The sequence below is a fragment of the Bombina bombina genome, chromosome 5, assembly GCF_027579735.1.
Source record: "Bombina bombina isolate aBomBom1 chromosome 5, aBomBom1.pri, whole genome shotgun sequence".
Classification (NCBI taxonomy): domain Eukaryota; kingdom Metazoa; phylum Chordata; class Amphibia; order Anura; family Bombinatoridae; genus Bombina; species Bombina bombina.
In genome coordinates, this window is record NC_069503.1 from 1017528282 (window position 1) to 1017555732 (window position 27451).

The following is a 27451-nucleotide window of genomic DNA, read 5'->3' on the forward strand; positions in this document are numbered from 1 at the left end:
ACTGGGGGGCGGAGCCCGAGGAGGGGCTATATGGGCAGCTTTTGCTGTGCTCTTTGCCATTTCCTGTTGGGGAAGAGAATATTCCCACAAGTAATGGATGACGCCGTGGACCGGACACACCGTTGGAGAAAGTAATTTATCAGGTAAGCATAAATTCTGTTATCCGCAATCCCCCCCTCTCATTACTAATATTAAATGTATTAACCCCTAGACCGATAACCCCCCACAACGCAATATGCCTATTTAAACTATTAACCCCTATATCCGCCATCAAACCCACACTGCAAGTAATAACTAAATTATTAACCCCTAAATCCGCCAACCCCAACATCGCAAACTACCTATTAAAACTATTAACCCCTAATCCGCCATTAACCCACAACGCAATAAACCTAATCAAGTATTAACCCCTAAACCGCCATAGCCCACAACGCAATAAACCTAACCTAACCCCCCCCCCAATAAACTAAAATGACCTAATTTACAAAATACTTAAGTTACTATTAAATATAAAAAAATGTACACTTCTTTTAAAATACAAATAAACTAAGTATAAATTAAAGGGGCAGTCTAATCAAAATTCAGCAGTAGACTGTCCCTTTAAGCAAGAATTACAGAAAATAAAATATAAAATTTCAAAATTTAAAATAAATTACACCTAATCCCTATGAAAATAAAAAAGCCCCCCAAAATAAAAACACCCCCTAATCTAATCAACTACCAGTAGCCCTTAAAAGGACTTTTTGCAGGGCATTGCCTCCAGATAATCAGCTCTTTTGCCAAAAAAATACACAAAGCCCCCCTACCAGTAAACCCTCCCAAAAAAAACTAACACTAAAAACGCTAAACTATCCATTGCCCTGAAAAGGGCATTTGTTGGGCATTGCCATTAAAAGGGCATTCAGGTCTTTTGCTGCCCACCCTATCTAAATAAAATAAATCCCCCCAAAAACCCCTTAAAAAACCCTAAGTCTAAGTCCCAAGTGGTCCTCACCTGTCCTGAAGTCCAGCGGAGAAGGTCCTGTTCCAGGCGGTGAAGTCTTCTTCCAAGCGGCAACCTCTTCTTTCTTCTTCCAGGAACCAGCCGGCGTGGAGCGGAGGGCGGAATTGAAGATCGGCGACTCTGGAACTGAAGACCGGAAACTCTGGAACTGAAGACCGGCGACTCTGGAACTGAAGACCGGCGACCGCGGAACCATGCAGCGTGGAGGATCCTTTTCATACGATTTCCGCCGTACATTGAATAGGAATTCAACTGTTCGTGATTAAAAATGGCGTCCCTTGAATTCCTATTGCCTGATTTGAGCCTTCAAATTCAAATCAGCCAATCGAATGAGAGCTACTGAAATCCTATTGGCTGTTCAAATCAGCCAATAGGATTTCAGTAGCTCTTATCCTATTGGCTGATTTGAACAGCCAATAGGATTTCAGTAGCTCTCATCCAATTGGCTGATTTGAATTGGAAGGCTCAAATCAGGCAATAGGAATTCAAGGGACGCCATTTTTAATCACGTAACTTGAATTCCTATTCAATGTACGGCGGAAATCGTATGAAAAGGATCCTCCACGCTCCATGGTTCCGCGGTCGCCGGTCTTCAGTTCCAGAGTCATCGGTCTTCAGTTCCAGAGTCGTCGGTCTTCAGTTCCAGCGTCGCCGGTCTTCAACTCCGCCCTCCGCTCCGCGCCGGCAGTTTCCTGGAAGAAGAAAGAAGAGGTCGCCGCTTGGAAGAAGACTTCACCGCCTGGAACAGGACCTTCTCCGCTGAACTTCAGGACATGTGAGGACCACTTGGGGGTTAGACTTAGGGTTTTTTAAGGGTTTTTTGGGGGGATTTATTTTATTTAGATAGGGTGGGCAGCAAAAGAGCTGAATGCCCTTTTAAGGGCAATGCCCAACAAATGCACTGCAAAAAGTCCTTTTAAGGGCTACTGGTAGTTGATTAGATTAGGGAGTGTTTTTATTTTGGGGGGCTTTTTTATTTTCATAGGGATTAGGTGTAATTTATTTAAAATTTTGTAATTTTATTTTTTATTTTCTGTAATCTTAGATTTTTTTATTTTCTGTAATTCTTGCTTAAAGGGACAGTCTACTCCTGAATTTTGATTAGACTGCCCTTTTAATTTATACTTAGTTTATTTGTTTTTTAAAAGTAGTGTACATTTTTTTTATATTTAATAGTAACTTTAATTTTTTGTAAATTAGGTAATTTTAGTTTATTTAGGGGGGGTTAGGTTAGGGGGACTTAGGTTAAAGGGGTTAGGTGTTAGGTTTATTGCGTTGTGGGCTATGGTGGTTTAGGGGTTAATACTTGATTAGGTTTATTGCGTTGTGGGCTATGGCGGTTTAAGGGTTAATACTTGATTAGGTTTATTGCGTTGTGGGCTATGGCAGTTTAGGGGTTAATACTTGATTAGGTTTATTGCGTTGTGGGCTATGGCGGTTTATGGGTTAATAGACTTTATTAGTTATTATGGTGGGGAATTGCGGTTGACAGATAGACATTGCGCATGCGTTAGATGTTAGTTTATTTTTGCAGGCATTTTTGGGAGTTACGGTGCTCCCATACCCAGCGCAAAGCCTGCTACGGCTGCCTTTTATGGCGAGGTAAAAATGGAGTAAGATTTCTCCATTTTCGCCACGTAAGTACTTGCGCTGGATATTGGATACTGATTTGCGACGCCGTTCTATGTTAGCCTATGGGAGTAATAATTACGAGCGACGGGTGAAATATACGCGCGTAACTTGTATGCTACGCCGTATATTTAATACCAAAAACGTGTAAAATCTGGCGGCGGAGGATTTTGCGGGCGACGCTGCATATGTAATGGAGGCCATTGGCCTCTAGTTATCAACGCGTCTACTTTACCTGCCTTCGCCGGTTCAATATGCCCGCCTAAGCTCGCCTACCATCGCCGCCGCGGACCTGAAAAATTTTGCCTAAGTTATCAAAAAATCTGTCAAAAAGCTGCGCACCAAGTACGGGGTGATGAGCAGCGGACTGTGAGAGTTATCACTCATCTGATCTCGCTGCTCTTCGGCTTTTTGACAGCTTTATTGACAAGCTGTCACTAAGCACCCCCACTAACTATACTGTTCTTCCCCCTATACCGGCGCCCCTGGAGCCCCCCGCAACTAAATAAAGTTATTAACCCCTAAACTGCCGCTCCTAGACCCCGCCGCAACTCTTATAAATGTATTAACCCCTAAACCGCTGCTCCCGGACCCCGCCGCCACCTACATTATACCTAGTAACCCCTATCCTGCCCCCCCTATACCGCCGCCACCTATAATAAATTTATTAACCCCTATCCTGCGGATCCCGGACCTCACTGCAACTAAATAAATAGTTTAACCCCTAAACTGCCGCTCCCAGACCCCGCCGCAACCTATCTTAAACTTATTAACCCCTAATCTGCCCCCCCACACCGTCGCCACCTATAATAAATTTATTAACCCCTATCCTGCCCCCCTACTCCGCCGCCACTGTAATATATTTATTAACCCCTAAACCTAAGTCTAACACTAACCCTAACACCCCCCTAACTTAAATATTAATTAAATACATCTAAATAAATTTAACTCTTATTAAATTAATTATTCCTATTTAAAACTAAATACTTACCTTTAAAATAAACCCTAATATAGCTACAATATAAATAATAATTTTATTGTAGCTATTTTAGGATTTATTTTTATTTTACAGGCAAATTTCAATTTATTTTAACTAGGTACAATAGCTATTAAATAGTTATTAATTATTTAATAGCTACCTAGTTAAAATAAAGAGAAATTTACCTGTAAAATAAAAACTAACACCTAACACTACACTATACTTTAATAAATTAATCCTATTTAAAACTAAATACTTACCTGTAAAATAAACCCTAAGGCCTAGATTTAGAGTTTGGCGTTAGCCGTGAAAACCAGCGTTAGAGGCTCCTAACGCTGGTTTTAGGCTACCGCCGGTATTTGGAGTCACTCAAAATAGGGTCTAACGCTCACTTTCCAGCCGCGACTTTTCCATACCGCAGATCCCCTTACGTAAATTGCGTATCCTATCTTTTCAATGGGATTTTTCTAACTCCGGTATTTAGAGTCGTTTCTGAAGTGAGCGTTAGACATCTAACGACAAAACTCCAGCCGCAGGAAAAAAGTCAGTAGTTAAGAGCTTTCTGAGCTAACGCCGGTTTATAAAGCTCTTAACTACTGTGCTCTAAAGTACACTAACACCCATAAACTACCTATGTACCCCTAAACCGAGGTCCCCCCACATCGCCGACACTCGGAAAAAATTTTTTAACCCCTAATCTGCCGACCGCCACCTACGTTATCCTTATGTACCCCTAATCTGCTGCCCCTAAAACCGCCGACCCCTGTATTATATTTATTAACCCCTAATCTGCCCCCCTCAACGTCGCCTCCACCTGCCTACACTTATTAACCCCTAATCTGCCGACCGCAAAGCGCCGCCACCTACGTTATCCTTATGTACCCCTAATCTGATGCCCCTAACACCGCCGACCCCTATATTATATTTATTAACCCCTAATCTGCCCCCCACAACGTCGCCTCCACCTGCCTACACTTATTAACCCCTAATCTGCTGACCGGACCTGAGCGCTACTATAATAAAGTTATTAACCCCTAATCCGCCTCACTAACCCTATAATAAATATTATTAACCCCTAATCTGCCCTCCCTAACATCGCCGACACCTAACGACACCAGGTCTTCCATCCGATTAAAGTCTTCATCCAAGCGGCATCCATCCGGAGCGAAGCGGCAGCATCCTGAAGACCTCCACCGCGGAACATCCATCCTGGCCGACGACTGAACGACGAATGACGGTTCCTTTAAATGACGTCATCCAAGATGGCGTCCCTCGATTTCCGATTGGCTGATAGGATTCTATCAGCCAATCGGAATTAAGGTAGGAATATTCGGATTGGCTGTGGTATACCTTTAACTCTAACCCCTCCTATTTGGTCTCCACCCTATTTAAGGACTACCTGTAACACTCATTTACTGCCTGATTATTGAAGTCATAGCTACTCTGTTGTAGCTTTCCTTATTTCAGGTCTCCTATTGCTTGTATCCTGTGCAAAGTGGTTTACTATGTTTACTTTTGCTTCATCTTGAATCTCTTACGATCTTATCGTTACTTTGTCATTACCGAGTCTGGATCATTCAACGGCCGGATCTACTTTTTCACCGCTACCCGGAAGTAAGCCGCATTCACACACGCTGCCTGTCCCAGACACGGATCTTCCAATGCGGTAACAGAATAACCACGGTCCTCAAGGTGGTAACGTACACGAACAAAGCTAAAGCCTTTAAACTTCATACCTGCTTGTTTTTTGTCACCATTCTGAATTATTGGGCATATCCTATTACCTGCAACATCCAATATAAACAAACATTGTGTGTCTGTGGAATGTCTGAACTTGTAAATATTTTAGGCTGTGTGTGATTGCGTGAAGTAAAAAGGATCAATTTGTTTCTACCATTACTGATTCTGAGCGTGTCAGTATTTCTCTTTCATCTGTGGCCTCCGTTTACATATATATATATCGAACATAAGATATATATTATATTAATAAATCCTTATGTTTATTAACACTTAAGTCAGTAGTTAATATATAAATTCATCATATATTAAATGTCTCATATTGTTTAATCAGGCTACATAGAAGTTGTTTTCTGATTACTACAAAAAAGAGCAACAAGCTCTAATTTTAGGGCTAACCTTTATAACAAATGTGCAAATGCTTGTTTAGTGAAATACAAAGCTCAGAATACCACATTGGCTGATGGAATCAGCCAATCAGAATCAAGTTCAATCCGATTGGCTGATCCGATCAGCCAATCAGATTGAGCTCGCATCGGCCAGGATGGATGTTCCGCGGTGGAGGTCTTCAGGATGCTGCCGCTTCGCTCCGGATGGATGCCGCTTGGATGAAGACTTCAATCGGATGGAAGACCTCTTCTGGCCCGCTTGGATGAATACTTCAGCCGGATCATGGACCTCTTCAGCCCCCCGCTTGGGCTTGGATCAGGACATCGGAGGAGCTCTTCTGGACCGATCGGTGAACCTGGTATGGTGAAGACAAGGTAGGATGATCTTCAGGGGCTTAGTGTTAGGTTTATTTAAGGGGGGTTTGGGTTAGATTAGGGGTATGTGGGTGGTGGGTTGTAATGTTGGGGGGGGGGTATTGTATTTTTTTTTTACAGGCAAAAGAGCTGAATTTCTTGGGGCATGCCCCGCAAAGGGCCCTGTTCAGGGCTGGTAAGGTAAAAGAGCTTTGAACTTTAGTAATTTAGAATAGGGTAGGGCATTTTTTTATTTTGGGGGGCTTTGTTATTTTATTAGGGGGCTTAGAGTAGGTGTAATTAGTTTAAAATTGTTGTAATATTTTTCTTATGTTTGTAAATATTTTTTTATTTTTTGTAACTTAGTTATTTTTTATTTTTTGTACTTTAGCTAGTTTATTTAATTGTATTTATTTGTAGCAATTGTATTTAATTAATTTATTGATAGTGTAGTGTTAGGTTAATTGTAGGTAATTGTAGGTAGTTTATTTAATTAATTTATTGATAGTCTAGTGTTAGGTTTATTTGTAACTTAGGTTAGGATTTCTTTTACAGGTAAATTTGTAATTATTTTAACTATTTTAGCTATTAAATAGTTCTTAACTATTTAATAGCTATTGTACCTGGTTAAAATAAATACAAAGTTACCTATAAAATAAATATAAATCCTAAAATAGCTATAATATAATTATAATTTATATTGTAGCTATATTAGGATTTATTTTACAGGTAAGTATTTAGCTTTAAATTGGAATAATTTATTTAATAAGAGTTAATTAATTTCGTTAGATTTAAATTATATTTAACTTAGGGGGGTGTTAGTATTAGGGTTAGACTTAGCTTTAGGGGTTAATACATTTATTAGAATAGCGGCGAGATTCGGTCGGCAGATTAGGGGTTAATAATTGAAGTTAGGTGTCGGCGATGTTAGGGAGGGCAGATTAGGGGTTAATACTATTTATGATAGGGTTAGTGAGGCGGATTAGGGGTTAATAACTTTATTATAGTAGCGCTCAGGTCCGGTCGGCAGATTAGGGGTTAATAAGTGTAGGCAGGTGGAGGCGACGTTGTGGGGGGGCAGATTAGGGGTTAATAAATATAATATAGGGGTCGGCGGTGTTAGGGGCAGCAGATTAGGGGTACATAGGGATAATGTAAGTAGCGGCGGTTTACGGAGCGGCAGATTAGGGGTTAATAATAATATGCAGGGGTCAGCGATAGCGGGGGCGGCAGATTAGGGGTTAATAAGTGTAAGGTTAGGGGTGTTTAGACTCGGGGTACATGTTAGAGTGTTAAGTGCAGACGTAGGAAGGGTTACCGCATAGCAAACAATGGGGCTGCGTTAGGAGCTGAACGCGGCTTTTTTGCAGGTGTTTGGTTTTTTTTCAGCTCAAACAGCCCCATTGTTTCCTATGGGGGAATCGTGCACGAGCACGTTTTTGAGGCTGGCTGCGTCCGTAAGCAACTCTGGTATCGAGAGTTGAAGCTGCGTTAAAAATGCTCTACGCTCCTTTTTTGGAGCCTAACGCAGCCTTTATGTGGACTCTCGATACCAGAGTTATTTTTATGGTGCGGCCAGAAAAAAGCCGGCGTTAGTTTTTCGGGTCGTTACCGACAAAACTCCAAATCTAGGCCTAAGATAGCTACAATGTAATTAATAATTACATTGTAGCTATTTTAGGATTTATATTTATTTTACAGGTAACTTTGTATTTATTTTAGCTAGTTAGAATAGTTATTAAATAGTTATTAACTATTTAATAACTACCTAGCTAAAAGAAATACAAAAAAATAAATCCTAACCTAAGTTACAATTAAACCTAACACTACACTATCATTAAATTAGTTAAATAAATTAGCTACAAATAACTACAATTAAATTCAATTAAATAAACTAACTAAAGTACAAAAAATAAAAAAGCTAAGTTACAAAAAAAAATAATAAGTTACAAACATTTCAAAAATATTACAACAATTTTAAGCTACTTACACCTAATCTAAGCCCCCTAATAAAATAACAAAGCCCCCCAAAATAAAAAAAATTCCCTACCCTATTCTACATTAAAAAGTTAGCAGCTCTATTACCTTACCAGCCCTTAAAAGGGCCTTTTGCGGGGCATGCCCCCAAAGAAAACAGCTCTTTTGCCTGTAAAATAAAAATACAACCCCCCCAACATTAAATCCCACCACCGACATACCCCTAATCTAACCCAAACCCCCCTTAAATAAACCTAACACTACCCCCCTGAAGATCATCCTACCTTGAGCCGTCTTCAGCCAGCCGACCACCGATGGAACCGAAGAGGAGATCCGGAGCGGCAGAAGTCATCATCCAAGGGGCGCTGAAGAAGTCTTCCATCCGATTGAAGTCAACATCCAGGCGGCGCTGAAGAGGTCTTCCATCCGATTGAAGTCTTCATCCATCCGGAGCGGAGCCGAGCCATCTTCAGACGAGCCGATGCGGAGCCATCCTCTTCTTCCCAACGACTAACAACGAATGAAGGTTTACTGTGATCTCATGAGATATGACTTAACTCTCATGAGATTTCATAGTAAGCTTCCTTTACCTGATTGGTGAAATAATATGAGAGTTCACAAAGCTCATCCTTTCAGCTGTCCCAGGACAGACATAGTAATATGCTGCTTAGAAATCCTTTACAATGGGAGGTGGCTACTGAGGAACTTTTGAGGTAAAATATCTTTCTTTTTTACATAGAGATGTTCAGGAGATATTTTCTAGTCAGCTTTTTACCGCTATGCTGCATCACTTTCAAGTGTTTAAACATTTGGGTATTATGGCCCTTTAAGGGACGTCATCCAAGATGGCGTCCCTTCAATTCCGATTGGCTGATAGGATTCTATCAGCCAATCGGAATTAAGGTAGGAAAAATCTGATTGGCTGATTGAATCAGCCAATCAGATTTAAGTTCAATCGGATTGGCTGATCCAATCAGCCAATCAGATTGAGCTTGCATTCTATTGGCTGATCGGAACAGCCAATAGAATGAGAGCTCAATCTGATTGGCTGATTGGATCAGCCAATCTGATTGAACTTCAATCTGTTTGGCTGATTCAATCAGCCAATCAGATTTTTCTTACCTTAATTCCGATTGGCTGATAGAATCCTATCAGCCAATCGGAGTTGAAGGGACGCCATCTTGGATGATGTCACTTAAAGGTACCGTCATTCGTCGTTAGTCGTCGGGAAGAAGAGGATTGCTCCGCGTCGGCTCGTCTGAAGATGGCTCCGCTCCGGATGGATGAAGATTGAAGACGCTGCTTGGATGAAGACTTCAATCGGATGGAAGGGCTGGTAAGGTAATAGAGCTGGTAACTTTTTAATGTAGAATAGGGTAGGGCATTTTTTTATTTTGGGGGGCTTTGTTATTTTATTAGGGGGCTTAGATTAGGTGTAAGTAGCTTAAAATTGTTGTAATATTTTTTAAATGTTTGTAACTTATTTTTTTTATTTTTTGTAACTTAGCTTTTTTTATTTTTTGTACTTTAGTTAGTTTATTTAATTGAATTTAATTGTAGTTATTTGTAGCTAATTTATTTAACTAATTTAATGATAGTGTAGTGTTAGGTTTAATTGTAACTTAGGTTAGGATTTATTTTACAGGTAATTTTGTATTTCTTTTAGCTAGGTAGTTATTAAATAGTTAATAACTATTTAATAATTATTCTAACTAGCTAAAATAAATACAAAGTTACCTGTAAAATAAATATAAATCCTAAAATAGCTACAATGTAATTATTAATTACATTGTAGCTATCTTAGGGTTTATTTTACAGGTAAGTATTTAGTTTTAAATAGGATTAATTTATTAAAGTATAGTGTAGTGTCAGGTGTAATTGTAACTTAGGTTAGTTTTTATTTTACAGGTAAATTTCTCTTTATTTTAGCTAGGTAGCTATTAAATAGTTATTAACTATTTAATAGCTATTGTACCTATTTAAAGTAAATTGAAATTTGTCTGTAAAATAAAAATAAATCCTAAGATAGCTACAATATAATTATTATTTATATTGTAGCTATATTAGGGTTTATTTTAAAGGTAAGTATTTAGTTTTAAATAGGATTAATTTAGTTAATAAGAGAAATATTATTTAGATGTATTTAATTAATATTTAAGTTAGGGGGGTGTTAGGGTTAGGGTTAGACTTAGGTTTAGGGGTTAATAATTTTATTATAGTGGCGGCGGTGTAGGGGGGACAGGATAGGGGTTAATAAATTTATTATAGGTGGCGACGGTGTAGGGGGGGCAGATTAGGGGTTAATAAATTTAATACATGTGGCGGCGGGGTCCGGGAGCGGCAGTTTAGAGGTTAAACTATTTATTTAGTTCCGGGATCGGCAGGATAAATAATAAATTTATTATAGGTGGCGACGGTGTAGGGGGCGGCAGATTAGGGGTTAATTTGTATAATGTAGATTGCGGCGGGGTCCGGGAGCGGCGGTTTAGGGGGTAATACATTTATTTAGTTGCGGCAGTGTAGGGGGGGACAGATTAGGGGTGTTTAGACTCGGGGTACATGTTAGGGTGTTAGGTGCAGACGTTTCCCATAGGAATCAATGGGATGTCTGGCAGCAGCGAACATGAACTTTCGCTATGGTCAGACTCCCATTGATTCCTATGGGATCCACCGCCTCCAGGGTGCCGGTTTGAAAACCAGGTACGCTGGGCCGGAAAAGTGCCGAGCGTACCTGCTAGTTTTTTTAGAACTAGCAAAAGTAGTCAGATTGTGCCGAACTTGTGTGCGGAACATCTGGAGTGACGTAAGAATCGATCTGTGTCAGACTGAGTCTGGCGGATCGAAGCTTACGTCACTATATTCTACTTTTGCCGGTGTCTAGTGCTTGATAACTTAGGCGAATCAGCCTCGCCACAAATACGCTGCGTAATTCCAGCGTATTTGAGGTTGACGGCTTGATAACTAGGGGCCATTGTGTTCACATTAGGAGTGTTAAAAATTGCTCCTGTCCAATGTGCACTTACCTATGAATGGATTACTCAGATGATGGACTGAGTCATTGGATCATGTTGATAATCAAAGTTATATAGAAAAAATATGTAGGAAAATATAATTATGTAATACCATGGGCTAAACATTCATGCAGACATGTATGAATTTAAGTAGGATTGTAGGATTTATATAAAAAGTATAGGATGATTAAAATAACATGGATAAAGGAATTGTAAACATATTTTCAATATGTACATTTAAATGCTTTGTTTTGATAATTATTAAATTAAAAGGTGAACAAAATATATCATCATACAGGAATATGTGGAAGGCAGTGCTTATTGGCTGGTGCATTTCTGTTCTGTCTAGGGGAGCACTGTTTGTAGAAACCAATAACAGCTTGTGTGGCATACTCATGTATCAGAAGTTCATTTTCCTAATGCTAATATTATTTTTTACCTTGGCTCTTATAACTTAGTACCTGTACCCATGACAGAATATTTTAACAGAATACCAATTAAATGACACAAAACTTTTATTGATATCAATTTAACAAGGAGTTTGAGATGTATCCAATCAAATACTTCTTGAAAATCACTGCACTAGTGTAAACTTTTTGTTTTGCATGTTATATTGATTTGCTTCAGTAGCAAAGAAATTGAAACTGATTAATTAGACAAGTCCTGTAGGGAAACAGTAGGCTTGTCTATATGTAACATTGATATGGTCAGATAAAGAAGTGTATCTAGGTTGGCAAGAGACAAGGGACTTCAATCCATAGATACATTACGTGCCTCTGCCCCCAAATATTTCCTTACAGTTACTAGTTTAAATGAATTGTGTTTACCCCCTTTTGCTCCCCCTATAATTATACTTTGTAATCATAAATAATCTCTGTTCTGTAGGCAATCACCCTATATATATTTGACCACTTTAGTACATTAGATAAAGGTTTGCACCCCTTAAAGGGACATTATACACTCATTTTTTCTTTGCATAAATGTTTTGTAGATGATCTATTTATATAGCCCATAAAGTTTTTTTTTTTAAATTAATGTATAGTTTTGCTTATTTTTAAATAACATTGCTCTGATTTTCAGACTCCTAACCAAGCCCCAAAGTTTTATGTGAATACGCTCGACTACCTACTCCAGCTTGCTCCTGTTTGTGTAAAGGGTCTTTTCATATGCAAAAGAAGGGGGAGGGGGGGAGTGTCTTATTTGCCACTTGCAGTGGGCTTTCCAGCTACCTTTTCAACAGAGCCAAACTGACAGCTTCTAAGTAAGTTTTTAAACAGTTTTATACTGGATTTTTATTTCAGTATCTGTGCATCTTATTTTTTATAGTAGTGTCTATTACATGCAGTTATATGAAAATGAGTGTATACTGTCCCTTTAAGATGCTCTGTACAGCAATCAGCTGCAATACTGTTCCCTATATTACTCTGATCTCAATGCCAGCATTAGATTCACAAACAAAGGGAGAACCTTGGTCATATCCCCTTCTGAGGCCTGTTATTAATGGTTCTAAATGAGTTAATAAAGTAACATAGCATTGTTTCACACAGCCCTTGTTTGCATAGCAACTCTTTTATATGTGTTCCTAATTATCCTCAGCAGAAAAGATTAGTTAAATAAACCCTATGTACTGATTACTTTATAGAATACTTTAACTTATGTCTTAAATATTTAAACAGCTAATATCATTTAAAACAAAACATACATGTATATACTCTTCTAAGGCTAATGTTGCTTTGAATACATCATTATATCTAGCATTAGTTTCCCTTTAAAAATGCATATTTTTCCTATACTGAGTATAAATACAAGGCTATAAAGATGGCTAAGGATACATACAAATGAAACATTACATTTACATATAAATGAATGTTGAAGCTTTATAAGCAAGTCATGTTCCCCAAATGTTGTCATAAAATGATAAATCAATAGAGAAATAATATATTTAAAGTTGCATTACATAAAGCACAGTACAACATTTGAATGGGCATTTTCACAACAACCACAGTATACATCATTTGCTGTGCTTGAAGCCAGCATTTGAAAACCTAGACCCTCTACTAGTAGTGTAATGTTGTAAATCGATCACAGGCTTCATATGCCAATGTTGGCTCCACAAACAATATAGGAATAGATTATCTAGTGTAAATGTTTAATACATATTTTTTTATTAAAAATCCTCTGACTTTATTAAGTTTTGTGGAAAAAAATCTTCATAACTTTTCAGTAGTGTATATAACTTTGTATTACTCAGTAGCTAATCTAATGCAATTTGTGAATGGATGAACCTAACACGCCCTTTTGTACACATTATGGAGATTTTTCCATGCTTCAGATTTTCACAATCTGTCTGTCTGTCTGTGTATCTCTATCAGCTTGTATAGCCCATAGATAGGGAAAGCTATGCTTCTCTGCACACTGTCTAAAGCAGGAGGCTCTCAGCAGAAATTTAAATAAATCCAGAGTTTTACACGTGTTACTGTTCTGAAAACGGGACGTGCTGATATGATGACTTAAAGTTCAGTAATTAGATCCAGCCAATTTTATTGCAAATTAGCATTAAGAAATGTGATGTAGCAGCAAATAATACTAATTGAGAACTACAGTATAGAAACTTGAAATTCCTGTAATTGTTTCACTTTATTTTGTAAACTAGAATTTTACAGTGATATATTAAAATATGTCTCATTTATGGATAATTGTTTATTATATGTTTCAAACAACATTTAGAGTTATGTATATTTTAGTTGGGCAGTGAGTATTGTAAAGCTTAGAAAATAAGGCTTTTCAATTTAGAAAAAACGCATCTACATCCCTGGGGCAAACCCTGATTTAGATTATAGCAGGGTGCACAAGCAATTTATTGGGTTGTACCCACAGCTTATTTACTCTGAGGGAGTCCGTTTGTTATAGAACATACACTTTTATATTTTTACTAAACATGTTTAAACCATTTGTCCTTTTAAGTTAGTAATTGCACAGCCCCATGTAAAGTAAAGATTTACAATGGCAGTACCTGTAGGATAAATTAGATGCCCCATGACTTTATCCTGCTTTTGGTGATATATCTCAATATTGTCAGCCCCAAAAATGTATCTGCTTAAGAAGTGTCTAAATATTACTCAATACATTTTCTGTACATAAGACAGAATGTTAGTCATGAGTATGTTATGTTGTTTTATAATTTTGAAATGCCAGTAAGATACCCAAAGTACTGCCCAATAATAAATCTGGCTCTGAAGATTTCATTACTGACAGTATGCACAGTAAATAATTTTTGTATTCCATATTCAGGAGGACTAGACAGGAGAGATGTGTGCCTAATAAACCTTTTGATGAAAATACCCCTTCTGAAAGGTATTTCAATGAATAATGTAGTGCAAGTTAAGGGTAGTACCGTCTTAACTATAGATAATTAGGAGGAAATACTTTTGAATGAAGAAAATAACAAAAAGTGGGTAAAAACATTTCTATTTTATGGCCAAAAACTGAAGATTTTATACGTAATAATATTCACATATATGAGGAGACTTCTTCTCTATAACAGTAATTGAAACAGAATTTTATTTTTTATGTGGTATAGTTCTTTCTGAATATCTATTTTAATATCTAATCAGAATGTATTACAAGTAAATAAAAAAACATATATTTTGTTAGTTTACATGCCAATAAAGGTACTATTTTAATCTTTCTAACATAAAAGTATTTTCTCCTAACGTACTAATATATTGAATACAAAATGATTGTATAGATTTAGCATGGAACTGTAACAAGATGCCAGTGCATTGCATCGTTTACATTACATACCTAATTCCAAACTGGGTTCAAACTATAAAACCAATTTCAGTAAAGGATCTTTTGTTATAAAGTGCTTTAAAAAACACATTGATTTGTGCATGATTGCTTAGGCATTAATTATTAGTTAATCCTCAGTATATATACTGGAATAGTCATCTACTCAAGATTTTATTTTGAAATTGTATCTGTTGCTTTCATTTTTTCTTAATGCATTAGTTAGGCTTTTTTCAGGAAACTATTGATTTCAGTACAGTGTGGGGCCAATTCAGATCTGCTGTTGTTACAATGTATCATACAGTTTACAGTCTTTGCTAAAACTTAGTATACTTGCTGTTGTTTTTAAATTCTAAGCTATAAACTTGTGACAACATTAGTTTTTTTGTAAATTAGCTTCTAGTATGACAAATCATTGACGTATTAGACAATAATTGGAAGTGAAATACAGACTGTAAGCCATTTTATTATTGTTTTTACATGTATAGCACCCAAAAATCTAACTGTTGGACTGAGTGCTCATCAAAAGTGGTATTGACTCAGCCTATTACCTCAGCCTATTACAGTATATTTACCAGCTTAACTGGACATTCAAATATTACTTCTTTGTAACATTTAGAAACGTAATGAGCAATCCTGTATTTTTTCTTTTTTCCAAGTTATTCTTGATTAAAATTCAATAAAAAAAAAAGTGATATTGAAGTTTTCAATAAGAAAACACATTGCATATACAATACAAGAAATGTAAACTAATGTAATATAAAATAATTGTTCTAAAATCAACCCATAGTGGCTTTAGGACCTAATATTGGTTGGTTCTGGAAAAAAGGAGAACAAAAAGCTTGAAGGATGTTGGGTACTGTGCTCATATTGGAGTATTATTTCATACTTCTAATTAAAGGGATAGTCTAGCCAAAATTAAACTTTCATGATTCAGATAAAATAGAGAATGCAATTTTAAGCAACTTTCTAATTTACTCCTATTATAATTTTTTCTTTATTCTCTTGGTATCTTTATTTGAAAAAGCAAGAATGTCAGCTTAGGAGCCAGCCCATTTTTTGTCAGAAAGCACTAACCAGGTGCTGAACCAAAAATGTTTGGCTCCTAAGCTTACATTCTAAGATACCAAAAGAACAAAGAAAAACTCATAATAGGAGTAAATGAGAAAGTTGCTTAAAATTGCTTGCTCTATCTGAATCATGAAATTTAATTCTGAGTAGACTATCCCTTTAAGGCCCTTGCTGAGTAGCCAATAACTTTTTGCTAGATCATTACCTATACATCAGACCTCAAACCAGATGCATGTCCTGTACAATTAGCTATGTCAGTGGTATGGCTAAACAACAAACCAGCAATCCGTGTGTGCCAGCTATATGCCCAAACAATAGACGTTAGCATCCCCTTTAAGAGATTTCCATTCCAAAACTTCAGCTCCCAACAACCCTTTTATGCTAGTTACACTCCAGAACAGAGTCATCAGCCTTTAACTTAGGTTTGTGTTGGTTTCAACTTTGATATGCCAGCACTTTGCCCAAGCTGCCTTCAGACAAGGTATATAACCCCATCAACCTCTGTTATGCCAACTGTATACTCAAACAATGGCCCTCACACCCGTTGGAAATTCATAAGAATGCTTTTTATGCCAGTTTATAACAAGAATACTACAATAAAAGCACTGCAGCTGTTACTTGACACCCAAACAAAATGAAAAAAATAAGTGAAATAGGATGTACAATTAATCAAGTGCGCAAAAATACATATTTTTTAAAAAGTTAATGGCTATATGAACAAAGAGTAAAAACGGCAATACTTTGACTCATTTAAAAACATTAACAGAGACCCACACTAAGTGTATATGTCTCTATTTCATACTATATGTAAATGGGACTCTACGTGTATGTTTATGAAGTTGCTACTTTGGATAATTCCTATATTAATTTAAATGACAGTGAAATAACAGTAATTTAATTTGCTCATGTGTACAATAATGCTTTATGATTATGTTGCATATGACTTTGTACCATGTTCTTGTTTTGACTGCATTGTAAAGGCTGTACAATGGTGCAAGTGCATGGGCTGATCATACAGTCAATGGTTCAGCAGAGACCTATGGGTAAGTAGTGTGTGCGGTGTTCTGCTAACTTATTCAGTATACAACCTGTACTTGTTCATACAACTTAGATTTCTACATCCATGCCCATAACTAACCAGCTTTTCTTCCTGTGTGCAACACTAACAGCTTTGTTATTACAGGTTTTAGGCAAAAAATCAATCAAGAGTTAAAAAAAAATAATTTATTCCAATTAACAAACAATTATTTTTCCACTTTTATTCAGCTATATCATTCAGCCTGGAACTGGAATTTCATGTAGTAATTGCCCTGAACAGACCATGTTCAGAATAAAATAACTCAATCCACAGAGGGATTATTTTACTGTTTAATAATAATGATGATGAAAAGTGAACAATAACTAATTTCAATCTCTCCTCAGACAGCATTACACAAATGTGATAAAAATCGCCAAGGTATAAACAGAAGCATTTTGCAATATATAGGGAGACAGATAGGGAGATGGATAGATAGATCAGATATAGATAGCTAGATCAATATAGATAGATGATTTATATATAGATAAATGATAGATAGATAAATATTGATAGATAGATTACGTTCTGTTGATTGCCAACCGTTTTTTTTTTAAAGAAATGTGCTAAGTACTTTGCACTGCTTTACAAAGTGGTTTTAAATTCTAGGTTTTTCCAGTCAATTAGAAAATACAGTTATCGTGTGCTTTTCAAATTGCTTCACATTACATAAATGCCACCAATACTTTGTTTTAAAAGAAGTCTTTCAATCCCATCTAAAACACAATTTGTTCATTTTTTTCCTCTTTCAAATGACATATTTTAGGTATTTACACAGTTGTTTTATGCAGGTTCGGTTCACAACACAATACTTTCCTGCTTTAATAAAAAGTAAAAATGTTATGATAAACTTGATCTGGCTTGGAGTTGCACAAACGTATATGCACCTAGTTGGAGTTATGGGGGCCCATTTATCAAGCTCCGGATGGAACTTGAGGGCCCGTGTTTCTGGCGAACCTGCAGGCTCGCCAGAAACAGCAGTTATGAAGCAGCGATCTAAAGACCGCTGCTCCCTAACCCTGTCCGCCTGCTCTGAGCAGGATGGACACACATCGCTGAAAATCAACCCGATTGAGTACGATCGGGTTTATTGACACCGCCCTGCTGGCGGCCGGGAATCTGCACAAGAGCTGCTGGTGCAATGCTGAATACGGAGAGCGTATTGCTCTCCGCATTCAGCGTGGTCTGGCGGACCTGATCCGCACTGTCGGATCAGGTCCGCCAGACCTTTGATAAATATCCCCCATGTAGTTGAGATTTTTTTTTTTTAACTTTGATAAAAAAGATTTACATGGTGATATTTGGACACTCTGAGAAGCTTTTAAAGGGAACCATAACACCTGCTTTGAAATGTTTTTTACTAACTTTTTCTGATTATGAAAAATAAACTAACTACAATTCTGTGTGTGGTCATCAATTTACTGCATTCTGTTGCAGAAAACACCTTTATAATTTGAATGTTAATCTGCAGACTACAATCTGCTATGTATGCTGCCATATTGGCAATTACTTTCCACTACAGTGGGTCATGTGACAAAAACGTCACCTTCCTCTGTTACTAACACTAAGAAAGCAGAGTGATCACGTTCAGTGTCTGAGAAGAACGGCATCAGGCACTGCTATAATTATAAATACCAAGAGCAGGGAAGGAAGTGGGAGGGGGAGAGGAATGCAGAGGGGGAAGAAAGGCTCCGGAGACAGAACGCAAACTCTTGCTGCAGATATAAATGTAAAAAGAAACATCTGCATTCATCTAAGTTACTCACAGTCTCAGGAGTCTCCCTCCCCCTTCCTCCCCTGCTCTTGTTATTTATAATCCTAGCAGTGCCTGAAGCCGTTCTTCTTAGACACTACAGTCATGCTCTGCTTCCTCAGCATTAGAAAAAGGAAGTGCCGTGTGAGTCACGTGACCTACAGTACTGATGTAGAACGCACGTTATAACATGGCAGCTGACATACAAAGTGCTAGGCTGCAGATTAAGCTGTTATTAAATTATTTATTATGAGGCTGGTTTTCTACAACAGAATTAAAAGATGAAGACTGCATACATAATTGTTAGTTAGTTTATTTTGCAGTATTAGAACAAGTTAGTTTAGAATATTTGAAGCAGGTGTTATGGTTCCCTTTAAGTCCAAAAACAGGGACGTGACTAAGAATTTCCGACATAACTTGCTCTCAGCTTTTTATATGTTTATTATTTACAGAAGACTTCATGTGCCATTTGTTTTGTCATACGCGACTACCTATCTTATAGGCCTGCAAGCTTGTTTATTCTGTTCCTCTGTTATATACACGGTTTGTTGTGTGGTGCGTTATTTACATTTCAATAAACATTTACTAAAATAGAATTAAAAATACAGCTGACATCATTATATTAAACTATAGATCTTGTACCCAACTTAAATAAGTTGACCAGGATGTAAATTTGTGATTGACGTTATAGTAATGGTAAACTCTCTTCTATATAAAATCAGATCCGGAATGTTAGCAATATTTTAGATGTAGTTTAATTCCTCAGTTGTAATGAAGATGCGCTATAACTTACTTTTTAATGTAGATATAAAATTCAAATACCCCCACTCCTTCGCCCACTGCAAAAGTCATTTTACTTTAAGTTAACGGTTTGAATTGTTCTCCAATCAGCACTCTAGCTACAGCAAAAGTGGTAAATGGGGAGAGTGCTGATTGGACAACAATTCAAACCGTTAGCTCACAGAAAAAATGACTTTTGAAGTGGGCGGCTGAGTGCAGGGTATTTGAATTTCATATCTATGTTAAAATGTAAGTTACAGCGCATCTTCATTACAGCTGATGAATTAAACTCCATCTAAAATATCACTAATATTCCGGATTTGATTTTAAAAAGTGGAGAGTTGACGAACACTTTAAGTGTTTGTATGTTGTTTGTATGTTAAATATAATATATTTACTTTACTTTCTTGTGGATTAATAAAGCTTTGCATTCCATATTGGATCAATACATTGCCATATTTTTATATTGCATTGAGCACATATATTTTGCTTTTGTTTAGGTATGTGGAGACCTCTGCAAAAAAAAAACAACAACCTTGAATTGCTTGTTTATTGTAGTTTATGGTGTGTTTTCCTAATCCAAGTATAAAAAACCCAATCATTTTCTATCAGTTTATAATCATAATTTAAACATCTTAAAGGGATATGAAACCCAATTTTTTTCTTTCATTATTCAGATAGATCATATAATTTTAAACATATTTCCAATTCTCTTCTATTATATAATTTACTTCATTCGCTTGGTATCCTTTGTTTAAGAAGTAGTAATTCACTACTGGGAGCTAGCTAGAAGCCAATTATAAATATATATGTACAGCCACCAATCAGCAGCTCCTGTGCCTACCTAGATATACTTTTCAACAAAAGATACAAAGAGAACAAAACAAGTCAGATAATAGAATTAACTTAGAACATTATTTAAAGTTGCATGTTCTATCCAAATCATGAAAAAAAAAAAAATGTTTTTTATGTCCCTTTAACTGATTCCAACCATATAACTTGTTTTTCTAGTCATTCTTTGCCTTTCTTCACAGGAGGTTGGCAGAGAAGTGTTAGAAGATTTCGGAATAGTCTCTTATGGAGGGTAGTACTCTTCGCAATGGGACTGGAGTTTTAAGTAGTCCTGTCAGCCTCTCAGTGAGAGCATGGATGAAAGTCCGGAGATGCAGGGAGAGTCTTTCTGTGAAACCATCCCGACTCATATTAACAGCTCCATAGGCAATCAGCGTTGACGAGTTTCGCTGCCTGCTCTCTTCACTCAAGTCCATGTCAGAGGCAATGCTACCATCTGTCACACTTGAAGGGCCGTGTTCCTGTTCCACGGCGTAGATTCTGGTAAGATCATTTCATATTTTATACATATATGATAACGCAAGAAGGCAGGGTCACAGTGTGGCTCCTTTTTATCTGTATAGAATCAAGGGTTAATATCTCCTTAGGGGGATTATTGAACAGGGGGGAATAATCTTATATGTTTATTTGACTTTATGCTGCTGTTATGTGTGAGATGTTATGGGCTCATAGGCTGTTATGGAATATACAGGTTTCACTTTCACTTTGAGAGCCATGCAGCTTACAAGCTTGGTGTGCTTTCTCATAGCAGGGACGGTCCTGCATTGTGCACCATGTGATTCATTCCCTTTTTCCTGACTGGGAGTCTATCAGAGAGGAGTCATAAATCTCTTTACTGTCTGGGTCATAGGAGGGGGTGAGTGCCCCAGCCTATGGGGTATTAAGGTGCCATATTTTTTTTTTTATAAAATAAGATGTTTTATTTCTCTAGTTCTCCGGTTATTACACTAGCGATGGAGGATTCTGTTACTTTAGAGGGCAAACCCTCTATTCATAATGAGTAATTCCTGTTTATATGGTGAGGAGGCCTTAGTTCTGCCCTCTCAATTATGTTTCATATGCCTTGATAATGTGATAATATCAAACATGTTTGATACCACAGAGCCGTCCACCTCTGAGGAGTTGTCGTCCAGTGAGGTGCGTACCCTACATTCTTATATCTCTACACATGCATTGCTGATCCTCCATCTGGAGGGGGCCTTTCTTCACCAGACGTTAAGCGCAAGCGAAAGGTTACATATTGCACTCCTTCCCAGAGTACATCAGATAATTTATTGGATTTAACTGAGGGTTATCCAAGGATGAAGTTCTTACTGAGACTTCAGAGTATGTACATACTTTGTCGGAGTCTGCTGCCTCTAAACCTCCAGCTGCGGAGGAAGCTGACTTTAGTTTAGGAATTTGCACTTTCTTCTAATGGAAGTTTTTGGCAAATTCAGAGGTTCCAGAGGCCAAATTGCCTGATGAACCTTTAATTCCTAAATTGGATAGAGTTTGAGGACAGGGTGGTACCTTATCCTTCCCTGTTCCTGTTAGATGACGAACATTATTAAGGGCTCGATTTATCAAAGCCCTATGGCTGCAAGTTCTCACAAGAACTTGCTCACCATAATTTAACAAGCAGCGGTCACCGCCGCTTCCCTAACCTCTTCGCCACCTCCAAGGTGGCGAAATTCAATCGCCGCAGTCTAGTCCGACTGAGGAGATTGACAGCTCCTGACCGTGCGTGATTGGCTGTGCGCGGGCAGGGGCGGGATTGCACGCTAGCGCAAAATTGTGCTTGTGTGCAATGGTGATTACCTGCGGGTAATTTCGCCCCACCACAGACGAGCTGAGGCATACAGGGGCGCGTATACGTGCCCCTGTCCGCCTCCGCTTTGATAAATCTAGCCCTAAGAATGAATGGACAGGTTTGGATTCCTTTTCCCCCTCTTCTCCCTTTAACAAATTGTCCCTGGTCCTGGACTCTCAATGTAGTTGTGAGGTTCTGTCCCAAAATGGGATGGTGTTATCTTCACCGTAGCTAAACGTACTACTATCCCGCTTGAGGATAGTTCTTCATTTGTAGAGCCCTTGGATAAAAGATGGAAACTCTGTTAAGAAAGATGTTTCAACATACAGGATATTTGTTTCAACCGGCGGCGGCTGTTGCCGCGGTTACTGGAGAAACTACCTTCTGGTGTGACTCCTTATAGGATTTGATCGGGGTGCAGGATCCCTGCGACGTTACTCAGAAAAGATTTACCACCTTGAGGGTTGTTAATTCTTGTATCTGTACTGCTATTAGACAGTTTATTCGCTTGAATGCTATGGCTTCAGCTTTTTCTGTTCAGGCCCGTCGGGCTCTGACTGAAGTCATGGTCTGCGGATATGACTTCTAAGTCTAGACTTCTTCCCTCCCTTAAAGGGAATGATTTTGTCTGATCCAGGCCTGGACTCAATTATCTCCACGGTCACAGGGGGCAAGGGTGCCCTCCTACTACAAGAGTATATGATCTAATCTAAGGGATGATTTTCATTCTTTTCGTTCTGATAAAGCCCATGTCAGCATTCCTCCGCTAAGCCAGAGCAAACCAAGAGCTCTTGGAAGCCGGCTCAGTCCTGGAATAAATCCAAGCAGAGCAAGAAGCCCGCCGAGTCTACTTCGGCATGAATAGGTGGTCCCCGGTCCTCTTCTGGATCATGTAGGGGGCAGTATGTCGCTCTTTTCAGTTGCTTGGTTCAGGGAAGTGCAGGATCCATGGGTCCTGGAGGTCATAGCTCAAGGTTACAAGATAGGTTTTAAGTCTCAGCCACCCAAGGGCAGATTCCTCCTGTCTTTTTGACCAGAAAGGAGGGAAGCCTTTCTGGTGTGTACAGTATCTGTCCTCTAGCAGTTATTGTCCCGGTACCTATCGCAGTGAGAGGTTTGGGATACTATTCAAACCTTTCGTGGTCCCTAAGAAGGAGGGAACTTTCCATCCTATTCTGGACCTAAAGTGCTTTAAGCAGGTTTTTTAATGTCCCCTCGTTTAAAATGGAGACAATAAGGTCCATTCTTCCCCTCGTTTGAGAGGGGTAGTTCATGACCACAATAGATTACTGGACCAGCACTTCCAGTTTATTGCTCTTCCATTTGGTCTAGCTAAAGAAATTTTTCAAAGAGTGGACCATTCGGAATATCTCCTCTGTCTTCTTCGATCCCATGGATTACAGATAATCTAGAGGTTCTCTTGTATCAGTACCGGAGTAGAATTCTCGGGTACTATAATAGTCTCCATAGACGTTGCAAGCTAGCTTTAACATGTCTTGCCCTCCAGATCTCCTTAAGGCCATCTGTGGCTCGGTGTATGGAGGTGATTGGTCTCATGGTGTCCAGCTTGGACATCATTTCCTTTGCCAGGTTTCACCTCAGACTGTTGTAAGTGCCCATGCTGAACTAGTAGAATGGCGATCATTCGGATCTGTCTCAATAGATTTCTCTGGAAAACCAATCGGGAGAATCGCTCTCTTAGTGGTTTTGTCCAGATCACTTGTCCTGAGGAACGTCCGTCTCAAGACCATCATGGGTGATTGTGACTATGGTTGCAAGTCTGTCAGGATGGGGAGCTGTTTGGGGTGCCAGGAAGGCACAGGGCATATGGTCTCAGGAGGTAAAGCTCCTGATCTCATTTTGGATCTTCGGGCAATATACAATGCTCTGAAGGCTTGGCCTCTGCTGGGTTCCTCCCAGTTAATCAGATTTCAATCAAGCAATATAGCCTTGGTGGCTTACATCAACCATCAGGGGGGAACAAGAAGCTCCCTAGCTATGAGGGAAGTATCTTGGATTCTGGTGTGGCGGAGACGCGCATTTATTCGCTGTCAGCGATCCACATTCTGGGTGTGGACAACTGGGAAGCGAATTTCCTCAGCAGACAATCCTTTCATTCGGGAGAATGTTCTCTCCATCCCGAGTGTTTGCAACGATTTGCAAGAGGAAGATTTTATAACGTCTCAATACCAAGCTACCCAGATAGGGGTCGAGGTACAGAGATCCTCAGGCGGAGCTAACAGATGCATTAGCGGTGCCTTGGAGGTTCAATCTAATTCATCCTTCCCGACCATTACCGCTACTTCCTAGTGTAGTGGCTTGAGTCAAGCAGGCATCAGTGATACTGACTGCTCTGTCTTTGCCGCGAATCTAGTGGGGATGTCATCATCTCCTCCGGGGAAGTTACCTTGTCGCAGGGATCTGCTCACTAAGTTCTCTTTGTGCATCAATGTCTAGATTCTCTGAGGCTGACTGCGTGGAGATTGAACACTTAGTCCTAGCCAAGAGAGGGTATTCTGAGAGAGTTATTTTTACTCGCATTCAAGCTCGTAAGCTGGTTGCTCATCGCATCTATCATAAGGTGTGGAGGACCTACTTATTCTGTTCTCCAGGAGGAACTAGAGAAGGGCTTTTATGCAAGTCCCCTGAAGGGACAGTTTTCTGCCCTGTTTTTGTTACTGCACAAGAGGTTTGCCGAGCTTCCAGATGTGCAGCCATTTGTTAAGGCTCTGCTGGGATCAGACCTGTGTTTAGACCTAAGGCTCCTCCTTGGAGTTTAAATCTTGTCCTTAAGGTTTTGCAACGGGCTCCATTGGAGCCTATGCATGAAGTAGACATTAAATTGTTGTCTTGGAAGGTTCTTTTCTACTAGCTATTGCTATTACGCGCAGAGTCTCTGAGATTGCTGCCTTGCAATGCGACCTACTTATCTGGTGTTACATGCCGATAAGACTGTTCTACGAACCAAGTTAGGTTTTCTTCCTAAGGTTGTGTCAATTCGCAACATCAATTGAGAGATTGTGGTTCCTTTCTTATGTCCTAATCCTTCTTTGTCGAAGGAACGTTTACTACATATTTCTGGATGGGGTTTGTGCCTTGAAGTTCTGTCTTTGGGCCACAAAGGAATTTAAACAAACCTCTTTCTCTGTTCATTCTCTTTTCCGGGAAGCGTAGGGGTCAGAGGGCCTCTTCGACTTCCTTATCTTTTTGTCTGAGGAGTGTCATCCGTTTAGCATAGAAACGGTGGGACATAAGCCTCCTCTGAGGATTACAGCTCATTCTACGAGAGCAGCGGTTTCTCTTGGGCCTTCAAAAATTAGGCCTCTATGGATCAGATTTGTAAGGCGACGATCTGGTTCTCCTTACATACTTTTTCCAAAATTTTACAAGTTTGATGGTTTTTGCTTCTGCTGAAGCAGCCTTCAAGAGAAAGGTTTTGCAGGCTGTGGTGCCCTCAGATAGGGTCCGCCTCTCTTTTTTCCCTCCCGTTAGCAATCCGTGTACTCTAGAGCTTGGGTATATGTTTCCCACAAGTAAGGAATGCAGCTGTGGACTCTTCCCATAATAAGATGGAAAACATAAAGTATGCTTACCTAATAATTTCATTTCCATATGTATGGGAAGATTCCACAGCTCCCGCCCGTGTTCTCCGATTGGCGGCCCTAAATTTGAAATTTTTTCTTCTGGCACCTTTTCACCCTGATATTTCTCCTACTGTTCCTTGTTCCCTTTGCAGAATTACTGGGGTTATGAGGAAGTGGGTGAGGAATTTAAGCCTTTGGCTGGGGTGTCTTTGCCTCCTCCTGGTGGCCAGGTTCAGTATTTCCCACAAGTAAGGAATGCAGCTGTGGACTCTTCCCATACAGATGGAAATAAAATGATCAGGTAAGCATAATTTATGTTTTTAAAGGAAACTTTCCCCTTTCTCAGACTTCACTTTCGAAAAGACAAGTGAATGCCTCCTTTCATTTTCTACATTGACCTTTTGGCACCCTGGCAGATAAATTATAGGTGAGAGTCTGCTTTATTCTGGACTTTGTATTTTTTTTTTTAAGTATAATGATTTGTTTTATTTCTGTTCTCTGGCAAAATGAACATGCTAAATCCATTTAAGTAATGGTTTTTCTACTTACTAGAATGTTTATATTGTTAATATTTACTGGGAATTAAAGACTAGAGTGTGTGCCTACACTTTAATAATGATGTAACTAGTGGACTAAATTTAATGATCAACCATATTGTGGCATACAGCAGTATTATTGCACTTTCTATTCACGCTCATTGGCTGATAGAAAACTAATTCAGTGCTTGTTGCCTGTAAGTACTTGTTGCTTGTGGATAGTATAACGGTACATGCATATTGGCCAGTGAATATCAGTAGGAAGAAACTATAAGCCAGTAATCATTAGTAGGAAATACACAACTTAATTTCAACAGATTCTTTCATCACATTTCCTGGCAAGAATAGATGTCCCACTGCGTAAACCTGTTTTTTCATCAGTGCTGTCAAGGCACAGTTAGATTATATTCCACATAATTGTAGTGTTATCCTTGATGAGAACATTTGATCAACTATATAGCATTTATGTTACCAAGAGTATTGTAGCAAAGAGAAGTAGTATTCTAAGAATATTAACAAAATAAAATCCCATGACCCATATGTCTTTAGTTTACAATTTACATTTTTACTAGTACTTTTAAATAGGGCTCTGCAAACCCTTCATCAACCCAGAACAATGGTACATTTAACAACAGCACTCCTGAAAAAAGTACCCCTATAGGGTCTCTTTATTGGGGCAATGGGGTATAGCAATCAGAAATTAAGCAATGTGTTGTGCTACATACAGCCCCAAATCATGTATTTAAAAATAGATCAGTTATTGCTGTATTCTTTTGAGTTTACATTTAAATAGCTTTTATTTTATATGTTTTAAGGAAACAAATCTTCATGTTTAAGTAATACTCTTCCAGTAGCACATGTTAAAGTACAATTTCCAGTTATGCCATTCACATTTTTATATTGAGAGCCATTTTCCTATGAATTATCCTCATAACACCACTAAGTAATTTCAGTAGTCTAAATGAACAACTTATATTTTCAAGGCTCATTTTACTACTCATGCAAGCCTAGGCCCAAATTATTAAGATTCTCCATGTTGTTAGCCCTTCTCGAACCCAATAAAAACTTTCTTGCATGTGAGGTCTTTACACTCTTTATGGTACTTTAGAGGCTATAAATCCCACGATGCTATTTATAGCC

At 38.5% G+C, this 27451-nt stretch overlaps 1 protein-coding gene across 4 annotated transcripts in view; it reads left to right on the forward strand.

Moving 5' to 3' along the window:
- RIMS2 (regulating synaptic membrane exocytosis 2) overlaps window positions 1-27451 on the forward strand; it is a 1281054-nt gene that overhangs the window by 898926 nt on the left and 354677 nt on the right. The window lies entirely within an intron of this gene.